We start from the raw sequence: 21,105 nt of genomic DNA on the forward strand, positions 1-21,105 counted from the left end.
AGTCCACTATTTCTGTGTTGGTAATTATGTGCTGGGGTTGGTGACATTTTGATGCGTCAAATTTATTATTATTATTATATATACAACCTAACTCATTCATTATCTTTCTTCATTTTAAATGAGTCAATTCCACAAAAAAATCCTGCTGAGATTGGGATTAGCAGGCAGAAGAAATAGACCATCTCCCTGAGCCATAATATTTATTAGATTAATAAGGCAAGCATGATTGCATCAATTTGCTCCTGTCGTATAGATAATAACAAAATACTTACGGTAGGTGGAGACACAAGAGACTGCAAAGAAATCTGGAACAAAATACAAACTGCCAGAGGAACTCAGTGGGTCAAGCAGACAAATTGCCTGTTTCAGTTCGAGGCTCAGCATCAGGACTGGGAGCGAAAAGGGAAGACAGCCTGTATAAAAGGGAGAGAGGCCGGGAGGTGACAGGAGGACTAAGGAGGGGTGAAGGATGATGAACTGGGGTAGGGGGGAGAAAGTCAGAGGCAGGTGAGTGATAGTTGGAAAGGATGCAGGTGTTGAAATCTGATGCAGCATGGATGTAACCACATGGGGAAGGACTAGAAGTGGATTAGATGGCGATGGGGGAAAGATAGATTGCTACCTGAAATTGGAAATCTACAATGCACGCAGAATGTGAGGTGTCACTCATCAAGTTTGCAAAGTGCCTCACCCTCGTAGCCAAGAAGGTTGAGGACTAATAGGTTGGTGCAGGAAGATGTTTTACATAAAGTATTTCAGTTACTGCTTAAAAATCAGTGAATAAAATTAAAGTAACATTGCTAGAAATGAAAAGGGGCCAGAAAAAAATAAAAATCAACTAAAAATTAGTTCAGAAAAATCACTTATATAAGCACAAAATGAAACAATGAGGAAAAATTAAATATGTGTCAGAAGACAAATGACAGATGATAAACTTGGTTTACATTTTTCAGTTTTTAGAATGAAGAGATATACAAACAATGCAGAGAAGACTTTTAACAAGAACTTACACTAACATTTTAAATAACATCCAACAGCACTTAATACACATTTTTACTTAACTAAGTTTGATATATCTCAAATAATATCAAAAGGTCAGGGGTAATTCTATTGTAGTCATAATGCCCATCCAGCAACTTTGGTGCTGAGAATTGTCATTCTGAAACTGATGGACAAATGAACCCTTTCCAACGATTGAACACTGCCATTGGTTTTTCCGTATTGTACCTAAACAAATAGGTGGCCCATGATGCTCACTGACAGAACAAAACTGAGTATTAAAGTAACAATTCTGTGGTTCTAAAAGATCTTGAACCTCATAAACAGAATCCATTTAGACTGGGAACAATTTAAACCAGCCTTGTAGGAAGAGGACATGAAAAGTATGGGAAGTTAAAAAGGTGAAGGGTGGGAGATGAGGGGGCAATATTTTCAGATTTGGGTTTTAATTTTTGGCAGGCGGGTGGAAGAAATATAAGTGGCTCAGTAATTTTGTGGCAATGGTCATAATCAAGTTTGCTTTGGCAAAGTTGTTGAAAACCATTAAAAAAAGCATCCAAATAAAGGTTCTACAAGAGGTCGGGGCCTAGTTATAACATTGTGGATTGATTCAGCAAAATTGGGCTTTGGCAAATTAAACCGAAAAGTGAGTAATGGTTAACGAGTGTTTTTGTGACGGGAGTGGAGTTCATTTGGGCATGGAATTTGTTTCCTTGATTTTCATAGTATATATTAATGATGCAGACTTTTATAGGTAATTTTATAGATGACAGCAGACGATATAAAAATGAGGTGCATGGAGGACAACAAAGAGAAAATCATCAAAATGCAGGAAGAAATAAATGATTTGGGCACTTGGGCAGAAAATTGTCAAGGGAATTTAAATCCACAGAAGTGGAAACTATTGTATTTCATTAGGAGTATATTGAGTAAAGTGCGGGCAACAGAGAGATTTTGGAGTGTTTGTGCACAGGTCATTAACAATTGCAAATGAGGGTGGCATCCTGTCCTTCAGTCACTGAGGGGTAGAAGGGTAAAAAACATGTGATAGCATGCCAGAGAGGGACAGGAAACACAGCGCACCACAGCTTGAGAGCTGCACACATTTCAGGTCTTTGCAGAAAGGATGAGACTGCACTGAACTGGGTGGAGAGGGACACCTACAAAGCTCAAAGTTCAAAAGTTCAAAGTAAATTTATTATCAAAGTACGTATATGTCACTATATGCAACCCTGAGATTCATTTTCTTGCTGTCATACTCAATAAATCCATAACAGAAGAATAACCATAACAGAATCAATGAAACACTGCAATGAATAAGCAATAAATGTCAAGAACATGAGATGAAGAGTCCTTGAAAGTGAGTTCCACAGGTTGTGGGAACATTTCAATGATGAGGCAAGTGAGGTTGAGTGCAGTTATCCCTTCTGGTTCAAGGGCCTTATGGTTGAGGATAATAACTATTCCTGGAGGGTAATAACTATTCCTGAACCTGGTGCTGTGAGTCCTGAGGTTCCTGTACCACTTTCTGGGTGGCAGCAGTGTGAAGAGCAGCATGCCCTTGGGTGGTAAGAGTCCTTGATGATGGTATGCTGCTTTCCTGCAAAAATGTTTCATGTAGATGAGTTCAATAGTGGGGGAGGGCTTTACCCCATGATGGACTGGGCCGTATCCATTACTTTTTGTGGGATTTTCCATTCAGGGGCATTGGTGTTTTCCATGCCAGACTGTGATGCAGCCAGTCAATATACTCCACCACACATCTGTAAAGTTTGTCAAAGTTTTAGATGTCACGCTGAATATCTGAAAACTCCCAAGGAAGTAGTGCTGCCATGCTTTCTTTGTAATTGCCTGCATGTGACAGGTCCTGCAAAATGTTAACATGGGGGCAAAATCAAAAAGGGTGATGAATACAGGACTGAATGTGCGCAGGGTATGGAATAAGGTAGATTATCTTGTAGCATAGTTAGGGATTGGCAGATATTGATGTTGTGGGCATCACTAAGTTATGGCTGAAAGAAGATCATAGTTGGGAGCTTAACATCCAAGGTTACACCTCGTATCAAAAGGACAGGCAGACAGGTGGAGCGGTGGGGAGGGAGAGAGGTAGGTGTTGTGACCCTGGTGGTAAAAAATGAAATTGTGCTGGACGCCAAGAGAGGGAATTTGAAAAATACTTACAAGATGACTTTTTTAGAGCAGCTTGTGATTGAGCCCATTAGGGGAAGGCAATTTGGAATGGGTGTTTGTGTAATGAAGAAGATTTGAATTGGGAGCTCAAGGTAAAAGGAACCTTTTGAATCAGTGGTCATAATATGATAGAATTCATCTTGCAGTTTGAGATGGAGAAGATAAAGTCAGATGTATTAGTGTTGCAGAGGGGTAAAGAGAATTACAGAGGCATAAGTGAGGCACTGGCCAACGTTGATTGGAAGTGAACACTAGCAGGGATGATGGCAGAACAGCAATGACTGGAACTTCTGTGGGCAATTCGGAAGGTAGAGGATAGATTCCTCTTACGTCTTATGTCTGTGGTGGAAAGCTGTTGGAAAAGATTCTTAGAGATAGGATCTATGGCCTTTTAGAGAATCATGGTTTGATCAGGGACTACCACACCCAGACAAAGGGTAAACACACATGTGGTACTCACAAAGGTTTTCCCCTCACCAGAGAACCCACTACTGTGGATTAAGTAAGTGACAATCACATTTCCGTAGCTGGATAGAAATGAAACTCACCCTTACGGGCTACTTAGAGAGAAAATCCAAACAGTGATCTTTTTGTCACTAGGTTTCTTCTGTTTCAAACCTTCCTCTCCTCTCTTCTCTTCTCTGCAAACTTCTTCTAGTTTGCAGAAACTTATGAAAGTCATTTATCAATACTCTGGATCGATCTCAACTCACCGCTTTTGGGCTCCTGAAAGTTTAAACCAGCGACCGACTCACTGGTGTCTTCCATTGATGGAATCCATCTTGACTCAGACTGTGTTTCTCTAAGTGTCCTTGTAAATTCAAAACAAGCAGCAGAGAAACCATAACATCAATTGTCCATCAAATAACCTCTCTCTCTCTCTCTCTCTCTCTCTCTCTCTCTCTCTCTCTCTCTCTCTCTCTCCCTCTCTCTCTCTCTCTCTCTCTCTCTCTCTCTCTCTCTCTCTCCTCCTCTCTCTCTCTCTCTCTCTCTCTCTCTCTCTCTCTCTCTCTCTCCCTCTCTCTCTCTCTCCTCCTCTCTCTCTCTCTCTCTCTCTCTCCTCAAACAGTACCCAAAGTCAGTCTCATTCTCCCGGCATTTTAAAGTGACAGTCCACAGAAAAAATGACCCTGGGGGTACATAACAAGGAGAAAATTCAAACATCAGAGGTGCAAAGGGACTTGGGAGTCCTTGTGCAGGATTCTCTAAAGGTTGATTTGGTGGTAGGGAAGGCAAAAGCAATGTTAGCATTCATTTCAAGACGACACAAATAGTAGAGCAAGGATGTACTGCTGAGGCCTTAAAAGGTATTAGTTGGACTGCACTTAGAGTATTGTGAGCAGTTTTGGGCTCCTTATTTAAGAAAAAGATGTGCTTGTATCGGAGAGGGTCCCAGAGAAGTTCAAGAGAATGATTCAGGAATGAAAAATTCATGGCATCAGGACTGGAGGTGAGTGATGGGTCGGATCAACACACTGCTCCCAACACTGATGTGGCTCTGCGCTGATCTGATGCTGTGTTTTTCATGCCTGTGGGCCAGACTCCCTCAAGTGGAGCTCTGTTCTGAACACTATGTGCTTGGTTTTGTTGGTTTTGCATGATTAGCTTTGTTTTCTCTCTGCACCTTGGGTGTTCGGCAGTCTCTTTCTAATGGGTTCTTTCAGCTTTCGTTGTGGCTGCCTGTAAAGAGACAAATCTCTCTACATTATATAATGTATACATACTTAGATAATAAATGTACTTTGAACTTCATTTGAGGAGCATATGAAGGGTCTAGGCCTGTATTCACTGGAGTTTAGAAAAGTGAAGGAGATTCTCATTGAAACCCATCAAATATTGAAAGGCTGAGATAGAGTGATGCGGAGAGGATGTTTCCTATAGCGGGTGAGTCTAAGACCAGAGGGTACAGCCTCAGGTTAAGGGGACGTCCATTTAGAACAAAGATGAGAAGGAATTTCTTTAGTCGGAGGGTGCCAAACCTGTGGAATTTAATGGCACAGTTGGCTGTGGAGGCCAATTCATTGAGTATATTTGAAACAAAGGTTGATAGGTCCTTGGTTAATCAGGGCATCAAAGTTTATGGGTAGAAGGCAGGAGAATGAGGTTGAGAGGGAAAATAAATTGGCCATGGTGTAGTAAACTTGATGGGACGAGTGGCCTATTTCTGCTCCTATATTCTTATGGTCAAATGATATCAGATAACAGGGTGTGGTATCAGATGGACACAAATCATTGTGCACAGATGACCGTTCTGTCCTTCATGTTAGTGTTAATGTTTCCAGTTAATTCCACCCACCTGCTCCTTCACTAATTCTAGAAGTTATTTAATGTTTATCCCACACTCTTTTGAAAATCCTGTCAAAACTGACTTCCATCCACTCTGAATTGTAATTACCACCAGTGAGAATAAATATTTTCCCATGATTCCTAGTCCCTTTGTTGTTGTTTCTCTCAGACCAGAAATAGTTTTTTTTTAACTTTAAAATGTTGTTCCAGTAGAGAAAGGATCAGAATCAGAATTGGTTCAATATCAAATTCTCAAATGTCCTGAGAGTTTTTGTTCTGTGGCAGCAGTAAATGGCAATGCATATTTAAAAAAACAATAAATTACAATAAGGAGTATGTATAAATAATCAAATTAAGCAAGTAGTACAAAAAAAAGTGGATTCTAGTTCACTGGGACACATTGGGGCCAGTACATTTTGGCCCAATTAAGTGGCTGCCCCAATTAGTCGAAGTTTCATGGAAATAGTTAAAAAAGACAAACTACTGTTTGACTGAGTAGCAAATTTGGTATTTAAATGAAATACAGAACAAATTAGAACACTGTCAACACTACTGGTGGTTGTCCATCGTACCTGATGATGGGGCAGTTCCATTCTCTCGACCTCAGTCCGGGTCCAGTGGTACAACTGGATGTCACAACTGGGGTCTTCCCTGATTATAGTGGATGACTGTGACATTTTCTGTGCATTGTCATGCTCTTCAGTCTCAATATAATGTACCAGAACTGCCTTCCTGGCCGTTGGATCTCACTGTAGATCTCATCCGTTCAGTCCAATGGAGTTGTCTTCGCATTCTAGGACAGGCATGTCCCTATCTCACTGGGACATGACACCCACCAGCCACCTTTACCTGCCTGTCAAAGCATCGTATCGGGGGTGTGGCCCCAGTCAAAGGCAAACAGCTACGTTGGGCCAAAGGCGAGAGCTGGGTGTCCACTGGGGACCAAAGGTAACATTCAAGATGATTGTTGTTACAGTCAAATTCTTTGTAGTTCCTAACTTATTGAAGTAGTGAAATCATTTCATTTTCATTCTTGGCCATTTTTGACATTTCCAAGTCCATAAGACCATAAGACATAAGAGTTTAATTAAGCTTGTTAGCCGAGTCTGTTCCGCCATTTCATCATGTCTGATCCATTTCCCTCTCAACCCCAGTCTCCTGCCTTCTCCCCATAACCTTTCACACCCTGACTAGTCAAGAACCTATCAATCTCTGCCTTAGATACACACAATGACCTGGCCTCCACAGCTGCCTATGGCAACAAATTCCAAAGATTCACTACTCTCTGGCTAAAGAAATTCCTCCTCATCTCTGTTCTGAATGGGCGTCCCTATATTCTGAGGCTGTGCCCTCTGGTCTTAGACTCTCCAACCATAGGAAACATCCTCTCCACATCCACTCTAGCTAGGCCTTTCAACATTCAATCGGTTTTATTGAGATCCCCCATCATTCTTCTAAATTCCAATGAGTAAAGGCACAGAGCCATTAATCACTTCTCATATAATAAGCCGTTCATTCACAGCATCATTCTCATGAACCTCCTCTGAACCCTCTCCAACATCAGCACATCCTTTCTTAAATAAGGGGCCTTAAACTGCTCACAATACTCCAAGCAAGGACTCACCAGTGCTTTATAAAGTCTCAGGATTACATCCTTGCTGTTATATTCTAGTCCACTTAAGATGAATGCTAACACTGCATTTACCTTCTTTAACCATTCTCCAAGTACTCAGAAACCATATCCTTAACAATCGACTTCAACATCTTCCAGCCACCAAGGTCAGGCTAAATTGCCTATAATTTCCTTTATTCTGCCTTCCTCTCTTCTTAAAGTGTGGAGTGACATTTGCAATTTTCCAGTCCTCTGGAATCTTTCCAAAATCTAGTGATTCTTGAAAGATTATTATTAATGCCTCCACAATCTCTTCAGCTACCTCTTTCACAACCGTGCAGTGCAGCTGATTTATTAATGTTCAGACCTTTCAGCTTCCCAGGCACCTTCTCCTTAGTAACAGCAACTGTCCCTCGACACTCCTGAATTTCTGACATACCTTCCACAGTGAAGTCTGACTCAATCTGTTCAAAGACATGTTTATTACTCGCAAGGAGAAGAACCTCCACTCTTCATGGATGACAGGCTGCTTCTGATTTACAGCTTATAAATTTCATTTTTTATACAAGTTTTCAGGCTATTCTTTAGCTGCTAACTGTTCCAGAGATCAACTCCTCCACTGCAGTATAGCTGCAGTACTCAAGGCCACACAGTATATTAATCGCCCCTTAATTTCACAATGAACAATGATCAGGACATCACATGCCTCTTGCCATGTCACACACTTAGCTTATAGCAAAGCACTCTGGGATTATACAGGTTCCATTTTGTCGCATTGCAAGATTAAGTACATAAAAAATATTGGTTTGAATATATTTTCACACTATATACACAATATGGCTACAAGAACAGTCAGAGGCTCAGAATCATGTAGTAAGAAACTCTCCTCTTAACTTTTCAAAGGCCGTTTACTATATACAAAGCTCAAATCAGGAGTCAAGTCAAACCTATGGCCCAAGTTTCCATTTTCAACCTCACTGCTCTAGGACATAGCTCACTTAGACTGGATAACTTTCTACATAGTGGATGGCTTCCTTTGGAATTTCTCTTTCTTCTTTGTTGCTATCATATCCAATATCACTATGGCCTTCTCTTTTAATATTTGATTTATTGCAGACTGTCTCCAGGGAAGTCATATGCAGGTAATGGCAACCCAAGCTATAGTATCTCAGCTATGGCCTCAATCCTGTGAGTGTGTGGGTCTCCTCTGGGTGCTCCCACAACCCAAAGATGTGCTAGTTGGTAGGTTAATTGGTCATTACAATTTGCCCTGTAAACCAGGGGATTGGTGTGTGGTGTGGCGCGACGGGTCAGAAGTGCCTATTCAGCAATGTATCGCAATAAATAAATAAATAACAACACTCTTTTGAATGAGTTATTTTTTGCTGAGATCTGATATTTTCCTATTCTCTATGTCCCTCTTATTCAGTTTTCTAGCTCTTAATTATTTTCTAAATGCAGCTTGAATTGCTACTGCATTAAGAACCTCATTGCATTAAAAGGTTTCACGTTCCACTGTCTGCCGCATTTTAACTCCTGTTTTTGGGACAGTCTGAAAATTATAGTTGTAGGTGGCTTTCTCTTTTGTGAGAGTCTGTTTCTGTTATGAATTGTACGCTATGAATGACTACATTGTTGCCTCTTTTAAAATGTTGATTTCTTACGCAGCAAGCAGGCAACGGAGTAGGTCGCCGGTTTTCGGGAAAAAATTCAGTTTTTTCTTCCAAACTACTTGGGATAAAAGAGGCACGACTGCGCAGGCGTGTGACCTCAGAGCGTGGAAGATTTAAAAAGAACACCGCCATATCCAGCGGGCAGCGGAGTGAACAGGTACAGAGTGATAGTGCTTTGGCTCAATGGGCTTAGGCAGAAACGGGAAGAGGCTTCCTGCGACGGTTGAGTCTTACAGTTAAGTGGTAGGTTACAGGTTTATTTATTTAGAGCTGACAGTAGCATTAGAGGTATGCATTTAGCATTAGTGTTGTGCCCAGAGTGCCAGATGTGGGGACCTTGGGAGACTCCCAGCCTCCCCCAGGATTACATCTGCTCCAGATGCAGTGAGATGAAGCTCCTTAGGGATCATGTGAGGGATCAGGAGCAACAACTTGATGACCTTCAGCTTATTTGAGAAAGTGAGAAGGTGATTGATAGCACCTATAGAGAAATAATTGACAGCACCTCCGTGACAGTCCCCCTCAGGAATCGATATATAGTTTTAGATACTGTTGGGGAGGTTGACCAGACAGAGGAAGACCACAACGAATGGGACTCTGGCACTCTGCCCAGTGCCGTGATCGAGAGAGCAAGGAGAAATGCCGTCATTATAGGGGATTCCATCATGAGGGGAACGGACAAGAGATTCTGCGAGCCGGACAAGGATACCCAAATGGTGTGTTGCCTCCCTGGTGCCAGGGTACGGGATATCTCGGATCGAGTCCAGAGTATTCTCAGGAGAGAGGGCGAGCAACCAGAAGTCTTGGTACATGTTGGTACCAATGACATAGGCAGAAAAAGAGAGGAGGTCCTGAAGGAAGATTACTGGGAGCTAGGAAGAAACTTGAAATGCCAGACCTCCAGAGTAATAATCTCAGGATTACTGCCTGAGCCACGCGCTAATGATGGTAAGAATAGCAGAATTAAGCAGATGAATGTGTGGCTAAGTAACTGGTGCAGGGGGCAGGGCTTCAAATCCTTAGATCACTGGGATCTATTTTGGGGAAGGCATGACTTATACAGAAATGATGGGTTACACCTGAACTCAAAGGGTACTAATATCCTGGCGGGATTGTTTAATATAGCTGTTAGGAAGGGTTTAAACTAAGTTGGCAAGGGGAAGGAAACCAGGGTGTTAGGGTCGAGGAAGAGGAAAATAGAAATAAGTCAAGGATACTGTGCAGCAAAGATGGCAAGAAGGACAGACAGGTGAATAGACAGGGTAATCTGCTGTGCGATAGAAATATAGCAAAATCAGTTACAGATACTGATCTAAATATACTATACTTAAATGCCCACAGCATTAGAAATAAAGTGGATGACCTTGATGTACAGCTACAGGTTAAAAGGTATGACATTGTGGCCATCACTGAGTCATGGCTAAATGCTGGATGTGATTGGGAGCTGAATGTTCAAGGACACACTGTGTATAGGAAGGATAGGAAGGTAGGTAAAGGGGGTGGTGTGGCCCCGATGGTAAGCAATGGTATCAAATCACTAGAAAGAAGGGACATAGGATCAGAAGAAGTAGAATCCCTATAGGTCGAGTTAAGAAATGGCAAGGGTAAAAAGACACTAATTGCAGTTATATACTGACCTCCAAACAGCAGCTGGGATGTGGACTACAAGTTATAGCTGGAAATAGAAAAAGCATGTCAGAAGGAAAATGTCAAGATAATTATGGGAGATTTTAATATGAAAGTGGATTGGGAAAGTCAGGAAGGTACTGGATCTCAGGACAGGGAGTTTGTAGAATGCCTACGGGATGGATTTCTGGAGCAGCTTGTCCATAAGCCCACCAGGGGATCGGCTGTTTTGGATTGGGTGCTGTGTAATGAGCCCGAGGCAATTAGGGGGCTAGAGGTAATGGAACCCCTTGGAAGTAGTGATCATAATATGATCGAGTTCAGTTTCAAATTTGAAAAGGAGAAGCTGGTATCAAGTATATCAATATTTCAATGGAACAAAGGAAATTACAGTGGTATGAGAGAGGAACTGGCCCAAGTTGATTGGAAAAGGAAGCTAAATGGAGGGACAGTAGAGCAGAATTGGATGAAATTCTTACAAGAAATAAGGAGAGTACAGGAAAAATATATTTCAAGAAAAAAGAAAATCATAAAAGGAAAAATATCACAAATATGGCTAATGAGAGAAGTTAAGGCTAAAATAAAAGCAAAAGAGGCAGCGTATAAGGAAGCAAAAATTAATGGGAAAACTGAGGACTGGACAAATTTTTAAAATTTACAGAAGGAAACTAAGAAAGTCATTAGGAAAGAAAAGATGAATTATGAAAGGAAATTGGCAATTAACATAAAAAAGGACACTAAGAGTTTTTTTAAAATATATGAAGAGCAGAAGAGTGACACGGGTAGATATAGGACCTATTGAAAAGGATGCTGGAGAAATTATAATGGGTAACAAAGAGACGACAGAGGAACTAAATGAGTATTTTGCATCAGTCTTCACAGTGGAAGACATTAGCAACATACCTGATAGCCAGATATCTCAGGGAATAGAATTAGGTACAGTCAAGATTACTAGAGAGAAAGTACTTGAGAAGCTAAATGGACTAAGGATAGAGAAGTCTCCCGGACCGGATGAAGTGCATCCACAGGTTCTGAAGGAGGTGGCTTTGGAGATTGTGGAGGCATTGGAAATAATCTTCCAGGAATCAGTAGATTCTGGGACAGCTCCAGAGGACTGGAAGGTCGCAAATGTAGTTCCGTTGTTTAAGAAAGGGGGGAGGCAGCAAAAAGAAAATTATAGACCTATTAGTCTGACATTGGTAGTTGGAAAGTTATTGGAGTCAAGGATGAGATTATGAATTACCTTGAGGTGCATGACAAAATAGGCCCAAAATAGGCCCAAGCCAACATGGTTTCATGTTGAGGTAATCTCAAATAAGATTGACAAGGGAGAGGCATTGGATGTTGTGTATTTGGATTTCCAAAAGCCCTTTGATAAGGTGCTGCATAAGAGGCTGCTTAATATGATGAGGACCCATGGAATTACAGGAAGGATATTGGAATGGGTGGAGCATTGGCTGATAGGCAGAAAGCAAAGAGTGGGAATACAGGGATCCTATTCTGATTGGTTGCCGGTTACTAGTGGTGTTCCGCAGGGGTCGGTGTTGGGGACTCTTCTTTCTACACTCTATATCGATGATTTAGATTATGGATTAAATGGTTTTGTGGCCAAGTTTGCAGATGACACCAAGATAGCAGGAAGTGTTGAGGAAACGGAAAGGTTGCAGAGAGACTTGGTCAGTTTAGGAGAGTGGGCAAAGAAATGGCAGATGAGATACAATGTTGAGAAATGTATGGTTGTACATTTTGGAAGAAGAAACAATCATGCAGATTATTATTTAGATGGGGAGAAAATTCAAAAATCAGAAGTGCAAAAGGACTTGGGGGTCCTAGTGCAGGATACCCTAAAGGTTAATCACCAGGTTGGATTGGCAGTAAGGAAAGCGAATGCTATGTTGGCATTCATTTCAAGAGGAATAGTGTATAAGAGTAAGGAGGTGTTGTTGAGGCTCTATGGGGCACTGGTGAGACCCCATTTGGAATACTGTGTGCAGTTTTGGGCCCCCATCTTAGAAAGGATACACTGATGTTGGAGAGAGTTCAGAGAAGATTCACTAGGATGATTCCTGGAATGCAGGGACTAACATATGAGGAGTGTTTTTCGGCTCTTGGATTGTATTCATTAGAGTATAGAAGAATGAGAGGGGATCTCATAGAAACATTTTGAATGTTGAAAAGGTTGGACAGAGTAAATGTGGAAAGGGTGTTTCCCTTGGTGGGTGAGTCCAGGACAAGAGGTCGCAGTCTTAGAATTAGAGGGTACCCATTTAAAACAGAGATGAAGTGAAATTTTTTTAGCCAGAGGGTCGTGGATTTATGGAATTCAATATTTATATATATATATATATAGCCCAAGGGCTTGAGCAACAATGTCCAGCAATTAATGGTACAGTCTCCCAGCACTGTGCAGACACATCCAACCCAACCTGTTATTCCACCACTCAAACACTGGAGGGCAGCACTGATGGGCAAGGCTGGGCCCCAACCGAGTGTGGATGCCACGCTGTAACGCTTCTCACCTGGTCTGCAACAGCAGGAGAGTTTGAGGCTTGAGGCCTGGTCCTCACTGCAACTGAGGCCACACAGTTCCCATGTCGTCTCTCCCCCCACCAAACAAGGGTAACAGGTCTGTGGCCACAGAGTCCTGTGATCGCAAGTGAAATGTCCAAGACAAGCTCCCATGGTTATACCGCAATGACTTCAATAATTCCAAGTCGTGGGCAGCTACACAGTCTGCAACCAAATCAGCTCCTCTATACATAAACCAGCTCCTCCAATATCCCGACCATCTCCTTTCCTGATATCCCAATCGGCTCCTTCTCTAACATCCCAGCCGGCTCTGCCGCTGACAACAGTCCACCTACTCCGATCACCGAGCATCTCCAGTATGAAGTGGCCCTGCAATATTCAAAGTTCTTGGAGTATAATTGTCTTTGGATCGGAAAATTCTAATTTTACAGAGAAAACAGCACCTTTGATTGGCCCCCAAGAGGCTGCTGCATTCGTACGTGCTGCCATCTTACCGGAATCTTCCCTCCCAGCACTTAACCCTGCAAGCAGCCTAAGCACTATATTTGCCCTCCCTCACCTCCATCTGGGACCCCACCAAGTCCAAGTGAGGCCACCTTTCACCTGTGAATCTGCTGGGGTCGTCTATTGTATCTGGTGCTCCTGATGTAGCCTCCTCTACATTGGCCAAACCCACCGTAGATATGGGCACCACTTCATCGAGCACCTCCGCTCCATCTGTCAATCAGCAGAACTTCCCGGTGGCTAAACATCGTAATTCCAACTCCCATTCCAACACGGCCCCTCTCGAGGCCACCCTCAGGGTGGAAGAGCAACACCTTATATTCCATCCGGGTAGCCTCCAACCTGATGGCATGAATATTGATTTCTCCTTACATTAATTTATTTCCTCCCCCCTCCCTCTTCTATTCCTCTCTCTGGGTACTTACCTCTTCTCACTTGCCTATCACCTCCCCATGGTACTCTTCTCCTTCCCTCTCTCCAAAGATCAATTTTCCTCTCTTATCAGCTGTTTACCTTTCCCACCCTCCTGGCTCCACCTGGCACCTTCTAGCTACCCTCCTCTCCCTCCCCCACCCTTTTATTCTGGCTGCTTCCCCCTTCCTTTCCAGTCCTGACGAAAGCTCTCGGCCCAAAATGCCAACTGTTTATTCCCCTCCATGGATTCAGACTGTCCTGCTGAGCTCCTCCAGCATTCTGTATGCCTTCCTCTGGATTTCCAGCATCTGAAGAATTCCTTGTGCACACAACCTGTGCTGGCTTTTGACAGATGATGCCAACATTACTGATCTACTTGTACTTCCATTAGAAACAATTTTAAACCACTAAAGCCCATTTTTCTGCTTTGTTTCTATACTGCTTTGTTGTAGTATTGTCTTCCATTCTCTTGGAATAAAAGAATCCAGTAGAGTATGTGACGCATTCATCTATTTTGGACTGCCTCAGATAGACTGAAGGAAGAGGTTGGGAGAACCAATTGTAAATGTGTAAACTCCAGTGACTCTGGGCAAAAATCCATGACAAAATAGCAGGAAAACATTAAGCTACTCAAACACTACACATACCCAGTTCTGTTAGTCTTTCATCTGATTCCATAAATCATTCTCTGACAAATAATTAAATCCATCACTCATGAATGTAATCTTCTGCAGAGAATATGTTGAAATCTATGTAAAATTATTCCATACAAAGAACGTAACTGATTGCGTGCTTAAGATGGAGGTGCATTTCCAACTGTCCTTCTATTAACTTAATTTTCTTGTATATGAATTTAGCTTAATACAACATTGGCAAGCCAGATTTATTGATATATCACAGGTATTACAGGGGAATTATTAGTTATTAAACATCATAGGACCATGAAAGACACTATATAAATGCAATTTTTTAACCCTGTGAATTTGTTCATTGTCGTTCACTTCAATTGCTTGCATGATTTTTTTTCTTTATTTCTCTTGTGCATCACGTTTCAGTCTTTTATTTTTATTTCTATTCTTTTTTTGGGTTTCTTACTTTGTGCCAACTTGCAAGGAAGCAAGTCTCAAGCTTGTATAACTTATACATTCTTCAATAATAAATGTGCTCGAATCCTGAATTAACAGGATGAAGTATGAAGATACATTATTGCTCAGTACCTGTAGCAGTAGTGTAATTTTGGTAATAAGGTAAAGGTAGCTTACTTGCAAGGTACCTTAGATTCTATCATGGCCTCTGTGAAAGCCTTCAGCATGTCAAATGATGAGCAAAAGCTAAGAATTTCAGTTTCTCGTTTTTCAGTGTTATTTTAATGTCATCTTTCACTGGTCCTGCTTAAAGCAGAAACATGTTTAAGTCTGCTTATCATTAATGCTACACAGCTAAATATCACAACAATGTATATTAAGATAATTCCATAAATCTACCCAAAACCAGTGGGCATTTACACAATTAGTCAATAAAATGCCATTTAATGAAATAAGGCATTCAAATCAAGTATTTAAACTAAGTTAGTTGATTAATAATCACAGCTTTATGTACAAGTATTTTACATTCCACATCATTATGTGATGTGCAGTTCAACTGTGCTATGTTTAAGTCCAGTAACTAGTCTGGATATCTTGCAATTTACAAAAGAAAATGCCTGCTATGGAAATCAATAAATAAGATGTAAGTATTATTTCCATATAAATAAACATTAAAAACATAACAAACCACATCACAGGATTAACACAGAGATAAACAATAATACTTCAGGTATTCAGAGAGTCCCAATATAACTGAGGAATGTATTCTTACGTCTAGTTATACAAATCAATAAATTTGTTTACAATTGAAGTTCAAAATCAATTGAAGTGCTTCTGAAATGGCACCAGTTTAATCGATAATCCATTATTAAATTAGGCAGAGGTTGCTTGTGTGACCCTCAGGCTCGGCCAGTACGTGTTCGTCTGGGGAAGACAACTTCTGGCCCTGCCAGACTGAGAAATCTCGCTCGTGTGGATGCTGCGTGATGTGTTGCCGGTTACAAATCTGCGCCACAAAATATCAGACAGTACACCGTATGCAATTAACTGATTGAAATTTATAAATCTGAATCTGAATATAGGGTTAGTAAAGAAAATAAAAAGAAAAAGGGCCCATTTTAAGGGAAAAGTCAAAAGAGCACATTGGAGCTCCCTGATACAGCCATTCATCAACTATCGACCTCCTCCGAGCGTCGCTGACCTTTGGACCCTCGCTCCCAGTCCACTCCGTCCGGTGGTCAACCAGCTCTCTCCACACGCGTCTTCCTTCTTCTCCTCTTGCCAACCAAGAACCCACGAAAATCTCTCTTCCAGACTCACAAGAAGCAACAACATTTCTCTCATTGGATAGGACCTCCCCCCCACATTTCAAGCCCTGTTATCTCCAGTCATAACCCAAACATTGCTGCTACGGAGAAACCATTACATTAGCAGTGAAACATTACAGAGGGGCCATTACATTAGCAGTGAAACCTAACAGTGTGTTACGCTCCCCCCCCCCACTAAATTTAGTCATGTCCTCATGACTTTGAGATAATTTTCCGGCCCTTTCCGCAATACACCAAGTCCAGCCCAGGTGTAAAAGGCAGTGACATAGCTCACCAAACAGTAGGGGTCACGTTCTGTTCCCCTGGTGCAACGCATGCCAGCCTATCCGGTGGCCTCCTAATTCTCTGAGACCTCTGCAACCCCTCATCTAACTCTTCAGGTTCTGACACTACTGGGAATACTTCCGGTCCACCAGGCCCAATCTATCACTCGTGCTCACCTGCAACTCGAACCCATGGCCAAACCCCACTTCCTCCCCTGCAGAGTCCCGCTGCAACCCAGGCTGTCCACAGATATCTCCCCCCCCCCCCCCCCCCACCAACTTCACCTGTCTCAATGGGAGAAGGGCTGGAAGTCTCTTCCTTAGTCAATGGGGAGTTAGCAAAAGGCAGCATATAACACACACCCAGGTCCTCATTCTCCGAATCAGTATCCCTCTCAGGGGTGGGGCTGACCTAACCTCACCTGCTGGGGGCCCAGTAGTCACCCCGTGTTTCTGTAGAGTTCTCTTACTAGGTGTAGGCTCCAAGTCGAGCTCTTGGTCAGCTGGTACCTCTTGTCCCAGAGGCAGCCGGTCGTTCCAATGGAGAATCTTGACAGGACTATTCCCATCCTCTGGTTTCACTCGGAAAACTGGTAGGTTTGGCATCTGACTCTCCACCACATAGGGCACAGCCGCCCAGTGGTCAGCCAACTTATGCTACCCAGGTAGCCCCAAGTTCCTTATGAGGGCTCGGTCTCCTGGCAGGAGTTGTTTGCTGGAGAAATTTTGGAAATCAAAATGCAAATCATTATCATATTTTTTGGGACTGCCCTGTTATCAAAAACTATTGGAGGAGGATACACAATGCCCTACAAGACATCTTTAAATGTGAAATACCCTTGGAGAGTAAGACCATATATTTTGGATATATTCCTCAAGAATGGTTGAAAAGAGATAAATATTTAATGAATATATTGTCGGTGGCTGGAAAAAAGACTCTTACTAGGAAATGGTTATCACAGGAGAGCCCAACTTTAAATACATGGATGGAAATTACAATGCACATTTACAACATGGAGAAGATAACAGCATCTGTTAATCATAAGCTGGAACAATTTGATTCATACTGGGAAAAATGGTTTAACTACATAATTCCTCATAGGCCTGATTTTATTCTCACAAATCAATGAATCTGTTGTAAAAAAAAAGATCACTCCCTACTTGTACATAGTTCTTTCCTTTTGCTTGTTTTTTCTTTCCACTTTTCTATAAGTGTATACCCCAGATAAATACTTTGTGGAGATTTGTGATATATATGATTATATGATGTATATGTACAATGTCTGAAATACATCTTATGGAAATGTTTGTTTGATGAACTTCAATAAAAAAACTAAATTACAAAAAGGAGTTGGGAGAACGTCACCTTTTGATCATACCTTCTCTTATTCCCTCGAGTCTGCTTGGCAGCCGCGACCCCAGCTAATTCATAAGCCTTTTTCAACTCTCTTCTCATGTCAGACACATACTTCACATAAGTCTTCAGTGGTAAATCATCCTTGTCAGTCCCAAAACAAAGGTCAATGGGCAACCTCGCCTCGCGCTAATAACATCAGCTAATATGGCCAGTACCCAGTAGTTTCAATTCGTGTACATTTATAACTGTGAACCAGATACCCAATATTTTGACTCCACCTGCTCTTCTTGCTGATCTCCAGGGTCCCAAGCTTGTCTTGTAAGGTCTGATTAAACCTCTCAGGCTGGGGATCACCCTGCGGGTGATAGGGAGTGGTCCTCGTCTTCTCAACTCCAAGCATGCCCAGTAACCATAGATGAGTCTACTCTTGAAGTCCCGTCCCTGTTCACTATGTATCCGCCTGGGAAGGACATAATGAACAAAACACTTCTCCCATGACACTTTTGCCACCGTAGTCGCCCTTTGGTCCTTGGTAGGGAAAGCCTGAGCGTATCTGGTGTAGTGGTCCGAGATGACCAAGACATTCGCCATGTTGCTGGCATCGGGTTCTATGGACAAGAAATCCATACACACCAGGTCCAGGGGCCCCACACTCTGCATGTGGGACAAGGTAGCTGCCCACGTAGGCAGCGTCTTCCGCCATTTGCGTCGAATGCACGAGTTGCAGTATTCTTCAACCTCCAGCTTCATTCGGAGCCAGTAAAACCGGTCTCTGAGCAATCCATAGGTCTTCTCCACCCCCAAATGTCCAGAATCATCATGAAGTGACTTCCACACAATCCCCCAACACTTCTCATGTAGAACCAGCTGGCAACACCAAGGTCGGTCTGGGGGTGATGTGACCCAGTATAGGATCTGGTTCTTCAACTCCATCCGAGGCCATTCTCTCAGTTATGGAGGCACCAACGCGTGTTTCATCTTCTCCGCCTGAGCCATGTCTCCCTTTTCGACCGCTGACCAAATCGCACCAATGCCCAGGTCATCTCGCTGAGCAGCTGCCGCTTTGCCAGAACTCAATTCCGGCAGCTGATTTCTCTTCAGAGCAGTCAGGTTACAGTAAACTTGGGGGATGGTGTCATCAGAAGCTCAATCCTGCCCCTCCTTTCCCTCTGCCTTCCCATGATGGCAAACTGACACATGGGGCAGGAATGCTTTCCCATTCCTTGTCCCTGACTAGTCCCTCAAGCATGCATTGGGACAAAGCATCAACGTTCCTGCTCCCAGCCAGTACTTCAGGCTGAAATCATAGGCAGACAACACCACCAACCACCGATGGTCTATGGCATCCATTTTCGGTGAGGTCAGGAAATAAGTTAGAGGGTTGTTGTCCGTCCTTACCTCAAGCTTGGCCCTGTAGAGGTATTCACTCAGCTTATCCACTACCACTTATTTCATCGCCAGAAATTCTAACTTGTGCATGGAATAGTTTCTCTCGGAGGGCGACAGACTCCAGCTGACAAATGCAACGGCCTCATCCCAGAGCCCTGATCCTGATACAGGCCACCCCTCCAAGCCCTTCCAGCTGGCATCCGTGTGCAATACGTACAGCAATCGGGGGTCCGCAAAACCCAGCACGGGCACCTGGGCCAGCAGCTCCTTCAGCGACTGAACGGCCTCCTCACATTTTGCATCCCACCTCGGTCCAAAGGGCTCTGACTGGTTAAGATACTCTCCACCCTCCTGTCCCTTTTTTCCCTTCCCTTTCTTCCCCAAGGGAGGGTAACCACACAGAAGCTGATTCAAAGGGTAACTCACTTTGGCGTAGCCCTTCACGAATCTCTGATAGTAACCACAGAACCCAAGGAATCAGCGCAGAGCACTCACGGTCTGGGGTCTTGGCCAAGTGGAAACCACCTCTATCTTAGTTGGATCTGCAACTACTCCATACCAAGAGACTATGTGCCCAACATAGCTAACAGATAACTTGCAGAACTGGCACTTGTGCAGGAAAAGGCTTTCAGGCAGCCTAGTACCTTCAGCAGCCTCACTTCATATTCTTCCAAGGTGGATCCAAACACTATAAGGTCATCCAGATATACCAATACCTCAAGCAATTTCATATCCCCCACCATCTTCTCTATGACCTGCTGGAAGACTGCAGGAGCTCCCAAAATCCCTGGGGCATCTTTTCAAACTGGAAGAATCCCAGAGGACATATAAAAGCTGTCTTCTCTTTGTCTGCCTCACTCACAGGGATCTGGTAACATACACTCCTCAAATCCAGCACACTGAACGACTTCACGCCACTCAGACAGGCCAGCATGTCTTCAAACCTTGGGACCATGGACTGGCCATTGACAGTGCACCTGTTCAGAGTCCTGTAGTCCATATACATGCGTACCTTCCCGTTCTTCTTCCGGGCCACTACTATTGGGGACGCAAAGGGGCTTCGGGACTCAGTGATGATTCCCGCTTCCCTCAACTTACACAAATGCTGCCACACATCTCCCACATCTGCAGGGGCCAGTTACCACGACCTCTCTCTAAACGGGGCGTCCTCGGTCACCCGGATAGTGTGACGAGTGCTCTTGGAACAACCCTCATCAAACCCATCAGTGGAAAAGACACTTTTCAGCTTCAACGCCTTCTCTACCAACCTCCTCTTCCAATCAGCAGGAACCGGGGAGTCCCCGAAGTTGAATGACTTAGCGGTCAACTTTCCCCTTTTTCCAATAGTTTCTCCCTGGCTTGTCTCACAGGGGCACTGGACGTTACCATCACTGGGAGCAAATGTGCCAGGGGCATCCCCCACTTGAAGATAACCTCCCTCTTCGTAGTGTTCCTGACAATCACTGTACAACCGAGGGCTTCTGCAATTCGGACCTCACCAGCACCCTAGAAATAAATCCCGACCCCCCCCCCCCCCCACCCACGTGGACTTCTGGAGAGTTCACTAAGAGGGCTTCACCCTCAGGCACTCTGGGAAATTTGGGGGTCCCCATCACTCTCACTACTTCCCCAGGCTATACCACCATTGGCTTTGACTGGGTGAACCACACAGTCCCTCATCTAAATTCAGTATCCAGCCCAATGCAGCCACGTACTTCCTCAAAAGCAGCTCGAAGCACCGGGTGCATGGACAATGTTCCCAGAAAGCTCTCGCCAGCCTTCTCCTTGCAGGCCCCCATGAGCCTCTCCACAAGAGGGGTGTTGGTCCCCACCAGAATCGAAACGCTGCC

At 43.3% G+C, this 21,105-nt stretch overlaps 1 pseudogene; it reads right to left on the reverse strand.

Moving 5' to 3' along the window:
• LOC140720798 (DNA annealing helicase and endonuclease ZRANB3-like) overlaps positions 1-21,105 on the reverse strand; it is a 122,076-nt pseudogene that overhangs the window by 37,343 nt on the left and 63,628 nt on the right.

This window comes from Hemitrygon akajei, chromosome 2 (genome assembly GCF_048418815.1).
Source record: "Hemitrygon akajei chromosome 2, sHemAka1.3, whole genome shotgun sequence".
NCBI classification, from domain to species: domain Eukaryota; kingdom Metazoa; phylum Chordata; class Chondrichthyes; order Myliobatiformes; family Dasyatidae; genus Hemitrygon; species Hemitrygon akajei.